The 17,774-nt window shown below is 39.1% G+C and overlaps 1 protein-coding gene across 1 annotated transcript in view; it reads left to right on the forward strand.

The window, feature by feature from the left end:
* Nucleotides 1–9,135: 9,135 nt before the first annotated feature.
* Nucleotides 9,136–17,774, forward strand: part of si:ch211-274p24.2 — a gene marked incomplete in the record, with an annotated part of 31,264 nt that continues 22,625 nt past the window's right edge. The window contains 2 exon segments of the mRNA NM_001386232.1: nt 9,136–9,146; nt 11,156–11,175.

The raw sequence follows: 17,774 nt of genomic DNA on the forward strand, positions 1-17,774 counted from the left end.
GTGAATTAATTAACAGAACCACACTTAACCCTATGGTCAAACTGTCTCTGAGGATTACGTGAGGAAATGTGGGACACTATAATAAATATATTCACTGTTTATGTTTTTAAACCAGAATTTTGTTAAATAAAGTAATGAATTACTAATTAATATTAGGGATGTAACGGTATCAGAATTTCACGGTACGATAATACCTCGGTATGAATGGCACGGTACAATATTTACTGAATAATTTACAGGAAAAACAAAACTAATGAAAAGACTCAAAAAAAGTGCCAAAAGTGTTTATTTACCTTAGCACTGAACATATCAATGACATACAAATTAGCCGTCTATCTGTAAGTTTCGAAACAGGAACTTCAATTTTCCAATTTTAATAACGAAAAACTATTAAACAATATAAAAAAAATAAAGTTTCAATTTAGTATTGTTGAAAACACATCACATTCAACATTTAATCACTTACTCACTTAGATAGAGATGGGTTTTTAAGGAAAATTATCATATAACTATAATCTGGTAAAAGCTGGGATCTCTGGGCATGTCCCCTGCAACAGAAAAAAAAAGCCCTCTCATTTGGGACTGAGGTTTCTGGGACAGAGAGATCTGATTTAGCCAAGGTTGACAGCAGTGGGTAACGTTGTGCATTGTCTTTCCACCACTTGAGAGGACAAGCCATGAGTGAGATAGAGGTCTCTTTGCGGTACAAGTCAATGTCTGCATCAATCTAACAAGTGTGCTGTGTTCATGACTGTTTTTAGTCGTATTCCCCGACTTATATTTCACCACAGTCTGGCAGTGCCTGCATACTGTTTTTTCTTTGTCTGTCACCTTTTCTCCTTTTTCATATCTTTTTAGAAAGAAACCGAAAAACTTCCACACATCCGATTTAAAACCCGCTTTAGGTTCGATCATTTCCAGCTCTTTTTCTTCCCCGCTACTAGCAACACACTCCATTTCCGCATTACTGGATCTGTAGTGACAACAGACCGCAAAGGATGATGGCCACGCCTAGGCTGATGGGAATTGTAGTTCCCGCTACCTCCCGTTCGCTTCATTCGCCTAAGCAAACTTTTCTCAGAAATATAGTTTTATTGAGTCATGCGCCTACGGTAATATTGAAAAAAATTACTATTCCGGTATGACAGTATTTACAATATTGTTACATCCCTACTAATTATATCACTACAACTGTTAGCCCAACACTGCTCTCGCGTTTATAATATACAGGTAAATTAGATCATACATTTTACCCAGTTTTTGCTTAAATTATACAACAAAATTTCATGTTCATTTACTCAACCAGGTCATCCAAGATGTAGCCTAGTTGTCGTTCATTCTTTAGCAGAACATTAAAAAAGATTTTTAACTGGATCCATGCTCCTTGGTGTTGGTGACTGTTAAGACTAAAAGTAAACACGCAAATTAGTCCAAATCAATAGGCTTCTAATGACTGAGTAAAGGTAAAAATATTTTGAATAATGTTCAATTCCCAACACAATCTCAAAGCAATTCGTAACTTTTTCATTTAGTGGCTAATTCGTATGAATTCGTACGATTTAAAGTTGCGGTCACACTAGAGTTTGTGTGTGTGAAATTCTGTTGTGCGGCGCTGCAAAAAGGGGCAGGAATAAACAAAATTATTAGACATTAAAAAAGCAAGCGACTGCTCCATGTTTTAAATTTCTGTCCAGAGAGGTCATGTTTTGATCCTCGGTTGGTCTCATGCAGTAAAGTGATGCGATTTTGCAGGTCAGAGTTCACCAAGCGTAATATTTGCACCTCAGCAGCCTGAGAATTTCGCATTATCAGTATCAAACTCTAGTGTGACCGCGGCTTAGTACAATTTGCTCATCCCCCAATGAAGGTTGGGTTTAGGGGTGGGGTTAGGTGCCACGCCTCCTTTTTAAAGTCTTACAATTTCGTACAAATGAATTCGTATGAATTAGCCACTAAACTGGCAAAAAGTAAAATACTTACTTTCTTGTGAGATCAGGCTGTCAATTCCTTACACTGACCAATCATTTCGTGCACAAACACCCACATTGTGCTGTTCATCTGCTTGCAGTAAATGTGCCAGGGTGTCCACTAGGGCATCTCGATTATGGGAAAAATCATAATCACGATTATTTTGGTCATAATCGTGATTATTCAAAACGATTATCATTTGAAGTCAAAATTACTAGCCCTCTTGTGAATTAAAAAATATAATAAAATTATAAATATTTCCCAAATGATGTTTAACAGATTCAGGAATTTTTCACGGTATTTCGGATAATATTTTTTCTTCTGGAGAAAGTCTGATTTGTTTTATTTGGGCTAGAAGAAAAGCAGTTTTAAAAATTTTTAAACCTATTTTAAAGTCAATATTATTAGCCCCCTTAATGAACATATCTTTGATTGTCTGCAGAGAAAAACTGTTATGACTTGCCTAAATAGCATCCTCATTTATAGATGTGTACACAATTCAGCTGTGCTGATCAGCAATTATGAATTTTGTAGCTCAAAAAGTACAGTTCAAAATGCTACAAACAATACAAAGTGTACCACTTACTGCTTCTTGAAAGGCAGTTTGATCATAGAGAGCTGGAACAGATTTTTAATTCCAGTTTCTTTGCAAATCCTGTCTTGTGGACATGACAATGCCTGTCAATCATTATTGGTGGGCGGGGGAAACCGAACTGCTTCATCACTGTGTGGTGAGCCTCAAAATCACAGGGATTTAGATTTAACATCAGGAAATTTAATTATTTTCCAATATGATTGTGTAGACCAGGCATGTCCAAACTCGGTCCTGGAGGGCCAGTGTCTTGCAAAGTTTAATTCCAGTCCCAATCAGACATACCTGGGCTAGCTAATCAAGCTCTTACTAGGCTTTCTATAAACATCCTTGCAAGTGTATTGAGGCAAGTTGAAGTTAAAATCTTTAGGACACCGGCTTTCCAGGAACGATTTTGGACACCCCTGGTGTAGACACTATAGCTGCACACTGTCCAAACAGCTTCCAAAATTTGATTTTGCATAATAAAAGGGCACCTATTTTACACTTTGCAAAATGTAAGGTAAGCCTTTAGTGTTTCCAGAACAGGTCTGTTTCAGCTCAAAATACCCATCATATAATCTATTATTGCCTCCAGAATATGCCCATTTTGCTGTCTGAGTACATTGTAGCAGTTTTTGTAGCCTGTGGCTTTAAACGCAAATGAGCTGCTTCTCCCCACCCACGTACATGTCCGCTTCTCCAGATAAACAGCAGTCAGTGATAGAGACAGACTCAGATGAAGCTGAAATGCAGCTCATTAGTCAAAAATACCAAGTAACGTTATTTGCTGTACATGTGGTGGAGTTTATTCAAGCCTTTCTGAAATGATGAATCTCACACAAATGTCGTTTGCAGTTCACAGACACACAAATATAAATGCGCATTTACTGACACCATGCAGCCATGGTGATTATATAGCAGTTTATGAATTACATGTAGATTTTACTTTCTTTATTACAAACACACTCTGTTTTAAAATAGTTTTAAACTTATAAAAATCACCAAAAGTTGTAACATGTTTTAATCCCAGTTTATTGACAAAAAACGTTCTGTGGCCATGTGTGTACATGTTATTATTGAAACTTGGTGCCTGCCAATCAATTAATTGGATAACCACACTACTTCATCACATTGCGGTGGGCCTCAAAATCCATGTGATTTGGGATTTATTTTAATGTCAGTTAATTTAAGAAAAAAGAGAAACTTGTTGGGTTTATATCACTCCAATAAGACTGTGGACACACTACCAGGGGTGGCCAACCCTGTTCCTGGAGAGCCACCTTCCTGCAGATTTCAATTGCAACCCATTTCAAACACACCTGCCGGTAATTATCATGTGGTGTTCAGCTCCTAATTAATTCAACCCAAGCTCATTCTGAAAACGTAGTCCCGCGGACGTTTCTGGAGACGCTGTTCCCTTTCGCGCTTGCCTTACCTTCTTGTGGAGGGCTTCCCCGCTGCAACCCGTTTGTCCACTCAGCTCATCGGCAGGCTCGAGATGCGGAGAGGAGTCGACCACGGCGACCAGTTTCGATTCCGGGGAAGAGCAGTTCCAGCAATCAGGTAAGACAAAAACAGAATCCCAAAAATTAAGTGAACGAGTTTCATAACAAGGTGAGAACGTGGCGAAATCCGAAAACGCGGTAGAAAAAAAAAATCAGGGCTTTTATATTTTTGGACGGCTTTTGTAAACTGTTGCTCGGGTTTAGGGAAGCGAGCAGGCGGGCGGGTCGATCGGTAAAATTGGTTGGGTTCAGGGAAGCAGGAGGGCGGGTCAGCCGATTGGTCGGTCACGCAGTCAATCATCCGGTCAGTCGGACAGCGGCCTCTGGTGGGTTCATGCGAGAACAGCGTGGGTACGAACCGCACTCGCGAGAGGCGTCTGAGGTGCGAAAAAGCACACAACAGCGGCCTCTCGCGGATTCGCAAAAACAAAAACTGCAGCCGTACGTACCCGCCTTGGCTTTTTTTATTGTCAATATGCATGGAACATTAATGCAAGATAGTTGCAAAAGTTTTGATCAAATGACAGTTGCTAGTATAGCAGTATCTTCAAATTTCTGAAGTAGCTTTAAAGGCATATGGTCAATAATAAATAACCAATATGTTATGATAGGTGTAGGTGATTTTTTTTTTTTTGTTCTTTAAAACATTTCACCTTCAGTAGAAGATTTTTGTGATTCACAAAATGAAAGCAAAATTAAATGAATACATGTGGCTCTTGATTATATGAGGTCTTATCAAGTGAAATGATTGGTCTGTGCAAGAAACTAAAAATTATAACATTATTGATACATGGATAGTGCAGCATATAATTAATATAAACTTTCATTTTCTGTTGAACACAAAAGAAGACATTTAAAATAAAATGAAAAATAATAACCATTGCCATTCACAGTTTATATTTTTATGAATGTGTATGGATGTTTCCCAGTGATGGGTTGCAGCTGGAAGGGCATCTGCTGCATAAAAACATATGCTGGATAAGTTGGCGGTTCATTCTGCTGTGGTGACCCCGGATTAATAAAGGGATTAATCCAAAAAGAAAATGAATTAATGAATATTTGTTTTTTCCTGCTTTGAAAGTCAATAGTTAGAAGTTTCTATCATTCTTTAAAATATCTTCTTTTGTATTTAACAGAAAACCATTTTTCTGCAATAAAGTTTTAAATATGTATGTACCCCCCCCCCCCTCCCCCAATCTAACCATAAATATTAGAAAATTTTCAAGAACTATAAATTTGAAGTAAAACACGAATGAGGATTATTGGTGCCATCTGAACTGCTGTCCTGAATAAATAAAAAATATGATGAAAAAAGGAGAGAGAAAAGCCAGGTTGCGATGAAATCTTTGTTAAAAAGTACAATGTGTACCATCATGTTGGTTTTTTAGATCTTTGGTATTTTAGTCATTAAAATATGTTATTATAATTCTCTACACTTTATATATCATTATATTTAATCAATGTTCCTAAAATACTGTTTTAAGCAGACATGGAGTTTTCCCCAATATGAAGTTTTCCCAAGCCCTCGAAATACACATATTTACATTTTTACATTATCCATATAATTCATGAGGCAACGTCTTCGTCAAACATCTAAAGCCAAGCGCGGAAAATGTCTGAGTAAATGTGTATATGCCTGATTAACAAGCTGTGGATCAACTTTACAGTCATTGTCGCCCTCTGTTGGTAAGACTTATGCGTCACATTTTAAACGTTTATTGCGGGGAGACTACTCACACTAATGTTTAGGGCAGGGGTTTCCCAAACTTTATAAGCCAGCGATACCCAAAATAATTCAAGTGACTTGGGACCCCCATATACAAACTTTGTAAACGCAACATGGCTAGAACACTAAAAAACACTAAAAGGTCCAAGTCTCTTAATTTTAGAAAACGCCAAGCAGAAGTCATCCTCCATGTTTAGGTGTGGCCTGTATTTAATTTTAATGTATGCATGTGCTGTAAAGGTGTCAGGTGTCATGATCTGCTGCATCTGACCCTATTGCTGTCCTTAACATAATAGGAAGGACACCAGGGGTCAATTCCAGTGTACAAAATATGTTCATTCTAAATCAGTAGTTTCTTAAAATGAATTTAATTTTTGGAAATCACCAATCAAAAAATAAATCGTTTTGGTAAATATTAAATCAAAGTCCTTTGCGTTCGCCTAGGTTTTTCTCTCTCTATGTCAGCTTTAGCCACAGTATTATTTTAACCACGCCCCCTTGAAAAGAACCGCCCACTTCTCGATATAGTCCATAGATATATACATTAGATGTCGCCTGGCCTATTGTTGTCGGACAGAATGCGTCAATAGCGCCGCCATCTTGCTACAGGGTAGCGCTCCTTTTAAATGAATGCGGGAACAAGGTACAGTGGAGGACTGTGGCCATCCAAAGCCAGAAATATACACATATACACATATATCTATGATTGGGATTTTTCCTGGATGTTAGTATGTAATTTTTTTTTTTTTCTAATTACGAAAATTATAATTTTACATCACTTTTCTACATTGATGGATCAGTGACCGCACGGGCATTCCTGACAAAAAGCTTGTGTGTACTGAAATTTACTATCCACCCTTCCTGTTAAATTTAATCTAATCATATCCTAAAACACACCTCCTCTCCTGCTTTCACTTCTCATACTGACGGAGGGAGCGATTCGTTTGAGAGTGAATCCTCCGAACGACTCTTTCATTAACGTTAGCCGTCAATAATACAAGTTTCTGGCAGCGCAGCATCTCGTTGTCATATTTCTTTTGCATTGTTTGCTGATTTTATTCAACAAAACTAGCATAAGCCGAGTGTTTAGTGCGAGTTGGAGCTGCTTTGCCTTATGGTGAATGCAGTAAGTGACTGTTATCATCAATAATGTTACCTGATTAGCACAAAAGGTCAGAACATACAAAAACAGAAAAAAAACTTAATATTACCAATGAAATGTTCTGCCTTTGTGCTTTGTTTTCTTTGTTTGCTCGTTACTACACCCGTAGACAGCGCTAAAGTCCCACGTCTTCACGTAATAACACTCTTTTGACTAGTGCGGTTGAATGACATTTGTCCTGGGAGCACTGTACCAATGTGGCGGCGCTATTGACGCATGCTCAGGGTCCCTATGCGATATCTAGTGTATATATCTATGGATATAGTCTGTGCGTTCCAAATGGCACATTACACCCTCTGAAGTTTACACTTAGGAGTAAAACAATATTGAAGTGTCGTTTCCACAATAAAGGGCCCTCTGGAATGAAGTATTTTGGAGGATACAATAAACTTATTAGCTGTGTTCCACTCCTATTTTAGACATGCACTCACAGACTTCTCTTCTCTTGGAGGAATCCCTTTTTTTGCTGCCATTTTAAAGTGAGTTCCACTTCATCAAGTGAATTAGGGTTGCTTACATGGACATACCCTCAATTTTGACCAGGTTTTGATCGAGTCGGCTTCATATGCTATACGTCCCAAAATGCAATGCGATTAGGATGTAACAAGTTCTCATGTGCTCTCAAGGTTTTGGGCAGGGGTGCACAAACTTGGTCCTGGAGGGCTGATGTCTTGCAATGTTTAACTTCAACTTGCTCTAATTCAAACCTGCCCGGAATTTTCCAGTATAGTATATTTTAGACCTTGATTATCTGGTTGAGGTGTGTCTGATTAGAGTTGGAGCTAAATTCTGCAGGACACTGGCCCTTTAGAACAGAGTTTGGGCATTACCAGTTTAGGGTATTCCATTTAAACCAGGGATGTCAAACTCAGTTCCTGGAGGGCCGCAGCCCTACTGTTTTTGTTCCAACCCTGCTTTAATAACTTAAGCTGTGGTCACACTAGAGTTTGAGCTTGTAGTACGGCGCTGCGAAAAAGGGCAGGATTAAACAAGATGATTAGACATTTTAAAAAGTGAGCGATTGGTCCATATTTAAAATTTCTGTCCAGAGAGGTCATGTTTTGTCCTGGGTTGGTCTCACGAAGTCAAGTGATGAGATTGCAAAACTTGTCGCAGGAGCTTGTGTTTCCAGTTGGAAGCATTGGCGTGCGTATGAATGGAAGTCTATAGGGAGAAAAGTGCAGTGTGACCACAGCTTTACCTGTAGATTTCAAACAAGCTTTAACGACTCAATTTGTCTGATCAGGTATGTTTAACTAGAGTTAAAGCTAAACTGTGCAGAGCTGCGGCCCTCAAGGAACTGAGTTTGACATCTGTGATTTAAACCCATTCAGATGTTACGCCAGTAGTGGACACATGTGTAGCGTAATCAATGACACATCCGAGGAAACGAGAGGGAGTAAAGGGCATAATTGGACTGGAATGCAGCCTTTGTGTCATGATTGTAAACTGCATTCAGCCCAGAAGGGCTCATCTGCTCTTACCCAGAGGTAAACAAACTAAAAGGGCCAGTGTCCAACGGAGTTTAGCTCAACCCAAATCAAACACACCTGATCAAGCCAATCAAGGCCTTACAAGGTGTAACGCCTCATTTACTCGGGGCTTTAGCGTCAACGCTTGACTGAAGGCGTGTCTGAAGTTGGGGCTGAAGTGATCATCACAGCAGCGTCAGCCAATGAAATTCAGTCAGCAATTGGCCACTGTCTAGCTGGTTTATTTGCATACAGCGATCTGATTGGCTGGCGCTTGAAAAGTTGAGCCAGTCTCAACTTCTGCAGCGAACAACGCCTCTGAAGCAGCGCCGACGGATCTACAATGCAGTTCGGCAACGCCTGATGTCACCAATTCAAAGTGAATGGGAAGCGTTGACGCTGATGCCTCGTGTAAATAGGGTGTGACTGAAACTTCCAAGTAGGTATCACTGCAGCCCGGAGACCTACATGTGGGAGGGATTTATGCCACAGATGGATTGGGTTTAGGTGGTGTAGATGGAGTAGAGGTTAAAACACATCAGGTTACTGTGAAGTTCAGTTTAGGGTCGGGGTAGGTGTAGAAAGCACAATTCATAAAACACAATGCTGGATTCTGTGTCATGTCATTAAATGGATAAAAACTCCAGTTTTGTACAGCCCACTTGGAACTCAAATCCCACCCACATGGAGCTGACTCTGACCCTCGTTTATACCCTACTAAAAACTTCCAAGCAGGTGTGTTGAGAAGTTTGAGCTAAACTCTGCAGGGACACCAGCGCTCTAGGAGCAAGATTGGTTACCCCTGCTCTAATCCCTTCAGAGGTACCCTCCAAAGTGATTAGGACACAGGTGTAAAACCCTGCAGTTTAACTTTAGATGTTATTTAACACCAAATGTTATTTAAATGTTATTGCACAATGGACCAGAAGATTTTTACACATTAAAAAATAAATGCAACCTCACGTTTTGTCAATCATATTGAAACACTGCCTCCAACACTTCCGCAATCATAAAATTTGAGTGGTGTTTTGACAATTAAGGGCCGCCATACAAGCGAAAGGCAAATTACGAGTGAGGACAGTCTCTGTTCAGAATCAATTGGTTCATTGAAAATGGTGGTCTTTTTTATATGTGGTTCCAGTATCACTAGCAAAATATCAAATTTAGCCATGGACATCCTGAAGTAAACTTTGAATCGGCAGGGATAAATTAATTCGAACTCTGCGTGCAAGGTTTGTGTGCATGACAAATCTTTTGGATTTGAATCAGAAAAAAGGAAACAAAAAATGTGGAAAAACCTTCAACCTAATTAATTACACCTGATCAAACTAATTAAGTTCTTCAGATTTTTTTGAAACCTACAGGCAAGTGTGTTAAAGTGCTGCAGTGCTGAGGCCCTGTATAAAGGCATAAGGGTTCTCTTCAAAATGTAACCCAGTTTGGGCTATATCAGCATACTAAAAATAAAATACTGAAATAAAACCTCTGCAACTTCTGGTGATTGTCAAAGATATTGCACTTGTAGACAGGACTACCTTTCTTTCCTACTGTTAGTGCCTACTCACACTATGCCATCCGAACCGTGCCCAGGCCCGTTTCCCGGAGCGTTTGAGAAATGTGAGTGCTCTGAATCGGGCTAATGACCGATGCACAAGTGTGCACTCAGACGCAAGTAAGAGTGTACTCACACTATGTACAGTTGCCTTGAACCTGGCCAAAGCACGCTTGTTCCCCCTCCCGTCTCCCCCCACATTAGATTTGGGCCTGAGTACACTTACATCATCGATGATGCGCTGTTCAGTAAGCGCTCTCGCTCAGCACAGTCACAATGGTGATTGCTAACTGTTCAGCCACTTTTGATGCTCATAAACAATCATAAAGTCCTTGTGCTGCAGGAATTAGGAGGTTCGCTGAAGGTGCAGCTGTCATGCAGTGAGGGGATTGCATCTTTAATAATTTATGACAGATTCATTGAAAAGTAAGAATAATTATTAAACACATATGAAACCGTCCCGTAAAAGTAATGTCTTGCTTTCAGTTTCGGGCTCAGGCCTGTTTTGCAATCACACACAGACACGTGTACCACGCCTGAACCCAAGTGAACCGCACTCAGGCATTCCTCTTCCAACCAGGCCAGGGCCGGCTTATGCCTAGTTCAGACTGCGTGATTTTAGCCCCGATTTTGGCTCGCCGTCAGGTTGAGAAATCGCCGACAAATGCCTGAAATCACCGGCAAATCACTGCTCGTGCACGTGAGTGACAATCACGCAGTATGAACTATCTAAGATGCGATCTGAGAGAATCGCCGATGAGTAGACCGATGCCTGCGAGATATTTGGCATGCTAAACATCTGGAGCTGTCGGCGATTCAAATCATGGCGTGTGAATTGAGTTTTGACTGAAAATAACATCAGCGATTGCCTACAGCCAATGAGAGAGCGGCATTCATGTGCGTGTGTGTGTGTATACCAGTTTATTTGGACCCACGAAATGGAGAAAAAACTAGTGGAGGTTTGAAAGGACTCAGGAGCAACCGTGTCTGTTTGACGTTTTATACAGAAAGAAAATAGTTTATTATCAACGTTGAGGAGAAATGGCTAATTCCTTTTAAACCCAGGTGAGCAAACATGTACATGTTCTACCCCATTAAAGGCTTCTTTCTCATTATGTAGTTAATAACAAAAGATATACTACGTTTTTGGCTGTGAGACGTAGTTTGGACGCAGTTGTCAGCGAATCTTCCTATAGTAAAGTCATGCAATGTGAAAGTCCCTGTCGCCATTCTATCTTGCAGTGTAAACAAAGCAGCGACGAAACGCTAGCCCAGATAGTCATGCAGTGTGAAAACATCTGTGACACGACTACTTTGAAAATCATGCAGTCTGAACTCGGCATTAGTGAACTGTGCATGATCCCGATTCAGAACACTCACACTTCTCAAGCAATCCGGGAAACAGGCCTGGGCACGGTTCGGAGAGCATAGTGTGACTACGCCCTAAATGTTCATTTCCTTGACATCCCCTTCAAGTAAAAGTTCTTATCCAAAACTTTGTCATTACCAAACCACATTTAACGGATGTGTGCTCATAATGCATTGCTTGTACTGCGGTTTAATCTATAAATCATTCAGATTATGTAAAAGTGTGCTTCCCTTTTTGATGTAAAATCAAATTGAAAAATGTTAGCGGATATGAACCACAATTTAATGCCACAAAAAAAGTTTTTTGCACATGGTTTCCCCTTTTAGTTTAATGCCAACTGGCAACTGCTCCCCGGTGTACATGGACAGAACATGACTTTAAATTAACTGAAGGTAAAATATTGCAATATACTATAAAACTGTATCATGCATTTGAAAGAGAACCTCCACAAACAGGATTTACTAATTTAATTTCAAGAAACGGGCGAGGCAGTGGCGCAGTAGGTAGTGCTGTCACCTCACAGCAAGAAGGTCGCTGGTTCAAATCTCGGCTCAGTTGGCATTTCTGTGTGGAGTTTGCATGTTCTCCCTGCCTTCGCGTGGGTTTCCTCCGGGTGCTCCGGTTTCCCCCACAGTCCAAAGACATGCGGTACAGGTGAATTGAGTAGGCTAAATTGTCCGTAGTGTATGAATGTGTGTGTGGATGTTTCCCAGAGATGGGTTGCGACTGGAAGGGCATCCGCTGTGTAGAAACTTGCTGGATAAGTTGGCGGGTCATTCCGCTGTGGCGACCCCGGATTAATAAAGAGATTAAGCTGACAAGAAAATGAATGAATGAATTTTAAGCAACTATTTAAAAACCTGCTAAACAGGTAACAGAGACATTTTACAAAATATTTCATTTAACATGTCATTAAAGATCTACAGCAAAAAATAATAGTGTGAAAGAGATCGACGGGACTCTGGGATGAAAACGATGCGTGCTGGGTAAAGCTGACCACAACAGTTCTTCAGCTGGCAGCTTTAGCGTAAAGACAGAGTCATAAAGTTTGCCAGAGAAGAACTACGGTAGGTCAGCCAATATTCACTTTCAGCAGCCATTACAAACCTGGAAGACAAAAAAACCAAGAGATGATCACTTTCACAAATAAAGTACACTAACACTTGTATAAACACACTGAAAGGAAGATATGTCCCTTAGTTTTCTTACAGTAATAACAAAAAGAGTTTTGCATAATTTGTTGCAAATATTGACATTTTTGTAAAACCATCAAATACAGGAAAAAAAAAAAAAAAATTTAAATGAAAAGATCCTGTATCCAGGGTTCAACAATGAAGAATGGCGTGGGGCTATTCCAGACAGCAGGTTATGTGACATATCTAAACAAGTTTAGTGGATAGCCTCAAAATTTCCAATTCCAAAATCTAATGTATTTGATTAAGCCTTAAGGTAATACAAGTTACTTACAGAGCAAATATAGTTTAAACATGTTAACAAAGTAGTAGCTTATGATTTGAAAACGACCTGTTCTGGAGCTAATGTGCATGTAGAAATTTAAGTGTCTTTTTTTAAGTGTACAGTGACAAGATTAAGTTCCTCAATTTATGATTGTCTAGTAACTACACCTTATTTACTGACATGCATCAATAACCGGAACTAAAAAGTCACTCTTTTGTTGATTTTAAATTCCTCGACTGTCCCCGTTTGCATGCTGCTTTGGATAAAAGCTTCTGGCTAAATGATTAAAACTAAATGGAAGTGTCGGCGCCAGTGGTGTAGTGGTTAGTGCGTCGACACATGCACTCCGTTGCTCGCGGCGACCTGGGTTCGATTCCGCCTCGTGGTCCTATGCCGATCCTTTCCCTTTCTCTGCTCCCCATGCTCCTGTCAATTCTACTCTCCTATTAAAAAATAAAGGTGAAAACCCCCAAAAAAATAATATAAAAAAAAAAAAAAGTAAAATGGAAGTGCATGGAACAGTCATGCCCTTCAGATTTTCTCCGCAAAAACATTCCCATGAAAACCAAAAAGACTTTCATAAACACCTTTTCAAGCACACAAATGTCTTTAAAAGTGCAACAGGATGTCTTGGAAAATGCTAACGTTAGCTTGATAGCCCTGAAAGGAAACAGCCCTCCCTGCAAATTGCCATCTAAAGGGTCACTAGACATCACGTAACATTTACCTTAAAGAAAACGTTACAGTGCAATTAATAAGTACAATACCAAAGTTAAAATGAATAATAAAGTCGATTGCTGATGTTTGCTTGAACTGCATCCATGAACACGGTGATGACAAAACTTTGTGCGAACAGGGTTCACGGAGTGAGGTATTCAATTACATATTTTGACAGAGAGGTAAGACAGACTATAGTAATGTTTGGATCAAACGTTTTGATTGGATGAACCTTTCTTAGTTCCCACAGAATATTAAAATACATATAAATTCATTTGGACCCCTTAATGATCAGTGTTGCCAACTTAGCAATTGTTGTTGCTAGATTTAGCAGCTTTTCATACTACCCTAGCAACTTTTTTTATAAAGGCACATAGCAACAAATTTAGCAATTTTTAACATTCATCTAGCTACTTTTAGCAATTTTTTAAAAAGTGACTCAGAGCAGTGGTTGCGGGCTTTACTCAGAAGAGTAAATTGCTGGCTCAGATTGTTTTTCATAACTGTTCATTTACTGATATTTGTTAACTTGTAACTGTTGGTATTTTGGGTAGCAATAAATTCCAAAAGTGCTATAATTGTTGTCACTTTCACAAATATGGTAATTGCACAAGTTAAAAAGAGTAAGTACACAAGCTGTGATTGTTTAAAAGGATGTAACTGTTTGTTATCAGTGTTCGATTTAATAATGAAAAAAGTGCTCAATAAAAAGGTGTTTGTATTATTCTACAAATAGTTAACTATTTTTCATACAAATCTAAATGGAAATATTTCAAATAATGCTTTTGCTGAGATGGCTAGTCAATTTCAGAAAACATTAATGATTTTGTATTCTACTTAAAGATGTAGTCTTGAGTTGCAATAACAAAATGACGACATCACGCAAAGTAATATGTTAATATTGTGCATCTGGATGTGATGTTTTAATATAATCTACACGGCGCCTCAGAAAGTAGAAACATGACCGGCTTACGCTTGTCAGATACTACGTGATAATGTCACTAATATGCAAATCTGGCAACATTTAGCTACTTTTCGGGCAGGTTTTAGCTACTTTTTATTGGAAATAGTTGACAACACTATTAATGATCGCGATCAGGACGCGAAGAGACTTTCAAACATCAGAAACAAAAAATTTGGTTCCTAAAACAATCCAACTCAGTGACATGTTCGAACATTAGTAAAACGGTCGTATTGACTCTTACATTTCAAAATTCCTAGTCTATGGACTAAATATTTGTCATTTCATTTTCACATTACCAATACACTACCTGACAAAAGTCTTGTTGTAAGAGCAACAAATAATAACTTGACTTCTAGCTGATCATTTGGAAAAAGTGGCAGAAGGTAAATTTTTCCGATGAATCATCTGTTGAACTGCATGCCAATCATCAGAAATACTGCAGAAGACTGTATTCAGTCAAGTTTGGTGAAGGAAAAATCATGGTTTGGGGTTGCATTCAGTATGGGGGCGTATAGGGACATTTTTGCTGCCCATTACATAAACCACAAGAGGGGGCAAATTCTTCAGCAGGATAGCGCTCCTTCTCATACTTCAACCTCCTCATAATAGCAAAGCAGGTCAAGGTGCTCCAGGACTGGCCAGCCCAGTCTCCAGATATGAACATTATTGAGCATGTCTAGGGTAAAATGGAGGAGGGATTGAAGATGAATCCAAAGAATCTTGATGAACTCTGGGAGTCCTGCAAGAACGCTTTCTTTGCCATTCCAGATGACCTAAGTTTGAGTTATTGCAGAGATGCAAGGATACAGTCGTCCAAGCTATTGAGAGTCATACACAATATTCATTCCTTTTCAACTGCACCATGACTTTATAAATTCTATACTGTACATTATTTCTGTTAAATGACAAGACTTTTAAGTGTGGCGAATAAAATGTTCTCCCATTTTCTCAAAGTGCCACTAGGAGGCGCTGCTTTGTTCTGCCCTCCCTCGAGCTTCCAAAACCTTATTTCCGGGGTCGGGAGGAAGCGGAAGGGCAGGTACACAATAGGAGACCATAAAAGGTGGTCTTGAGGGTTGCTTAGGGGGTGGCTGTTGTTGTTGTTGTGGTTGCTGCTGTTGGAGTTGCTGTTTTCTTTGCTGTTTTTTTTATTCGTGTGTTGGTGGTGAAATCGTGGGGAGAGAAAAAGACGAGAAACAAGAAAGATGCAAAGGTGAAGAGCTGTTGGCTTTGAAGATGGAGGTGTGGCGATAAATACTGTGGTGTGAAAGTGATGGTGGACAGGCTGAGCAGAAAAGCTACACGAGCGATTAAGTGCGAGGGGTCTGCAGGATCTTATGGGGATCGAAAGCCAAGGTGGACCTGTACAGAATCAGCGTTGTTTGCCGGGTCAGTTATTTAGGTCATTCACATTCATTCATACACCCATACAATCCACACCCATTGCTACTCAATTTCACAAACTTTCTTTAAATTTCTCTTTCTCTCTGGTTTCTGTTACCTCAGCCACATGTTATTATTGTTTGTTTGTTTGATTGATTGTTTGTTTGATGTTTTCTTTCTTTTATTTTATTGACTTATCTAAGCAGTGATTTTTTTTGTTGTTGTTGTTGTTAAAAATCGTTCAACCAAGATTGAACAGTGGTAAAAAGAATTCGTTATTATTTAGAAAATATATGTTGTATTGTGTGATATAAATACAACAGTTGATTTCATTTAAAGTGTGTTGCGTTGTTATTATTTATCCTTTTCTTTTGCATTGTGTATGTTGGTTAAATGCCGGCTGTAGCTAACCAGGGTATTAGTAAATGTTTTTAATTTTGGCAAGGTAATCTTGTCTGGCGCCCAAAGTTTAATTAAAAATATTGATAACTAATTTTTTTTCTTTTTGTTTGAGGTCTGCTGGGAGTGAGATTAAGGGCCGTGAAAATCTGAAACCTAGTGGTCACGTGGACTAGCGGTTGAACGTTGGACCGTGGTGCAGACGGGCCCGGGTGCTAATCCCACTAAAACTAGTTTTTGAAATTTATTTGTATTTTTCTTCATTCAAATTATATTTAAACTGAATATTTATTACCAGCCACCGTTACATAAGTCAGACCTTATTCTCCTAATTAAGCAATTAAAAATCCAGGAATTATCATATTTAATTTTAGTAAAATAAGCGTAATCTCGAGGCCTTTGCCTTTCATATAAGCAACTACTTATACCAAATGATCAACTTGAAGGTATTGTACATTTCTTCTAATCTAAACTTTCAAAACAATAGTGCTTGTATAATTTATAAAGGTATAACCATTTCTTCCTCACAACACTATTTCTATTAAATAAGATTCTCGTTTACCTTGTATTTTAGGAGACATCTAATCTAATTCACTTGAATCTCAATAATTATTAATCCTTTGCGCATAAATGGCTTCACATCTGCAAACTGTTACCAAATAAATTTAATTAAATGCAACTTTTTAGTCAGTCATGACATTGGAGTTTTATGAGTAAGGCCAAAGAATGCCATTTCTCAAATCCCAGACATGTTTATAAGACTTCCAGAACATTCCTGCTTGCGTTTTGTCGCTATTTTCCATTAAATCCCAAATGAATCACACATGCTGAATCATGCTAACTCTTCGACACAGGATCAGGTTGCTCGCACTTTCCGTCTTGCTTTCCTCGCTGTGCAGCGTTTGGTAATCATCTACCCTTCTTTCCGAGTACTCCGTGTCCCTCATTCGTTCTCCCTCCCCCATCCTGCAGGCCGGCGCAGACTCGCACACATGAATCAGCAGGCACGCGGTGGAGGCCACAGGACAAGGTAAAGCCTTGAGAGCACAATTCAGACGTACCGTCATCTGTGATGCACGGAACAATCACGATAAACAGTCTGAACTCTACACAAGACTCAAATGTTGCGTTCTCACATGTGCAGCTTAAAGAGTTTACCCAAAAATAGATCATTCAGACATCATTCACTCCCATGTGTTGTCAAATGCATAATAATTTTTTATCTGAGGAACACAATAGAAGAGATTTATAAGAATGTCCAAGCTACATTATTCCATATAAATGGAAATGACTGTCAAACTTGACTAAAACATTTACACACTTAGAAAATGGCTGTGATACAGTTAAAATCTGTAGCCTGGTTGCGTTTCCTCAATATACACAACAATTAACCATAGGGGTGTCACGATTTCGATTTTTAATCGAAATCTATCGAAATTTATGCTCAATTTAGATTATCGAATCAAAAAATAGAATTGTCGATGCTGCCATGCCCCCATGTCACGTCAGCTTGGCTTGCCAAGCG

This window comes from Danio rerio, chromosome 21, assembly GCF_049306965.1.
Source record: "Danio rerio strain Tuebingen ecotype United States chromosome 21, GRCz12tu, whole genome shotgun sequence".
NCBI classification, from domain to species: domain Eukaryota; kingdom Metazoa; phylum Chordata; class Actinopteri; order Cypriniformes; family Danionidae; genus Danio; species Danio rerio.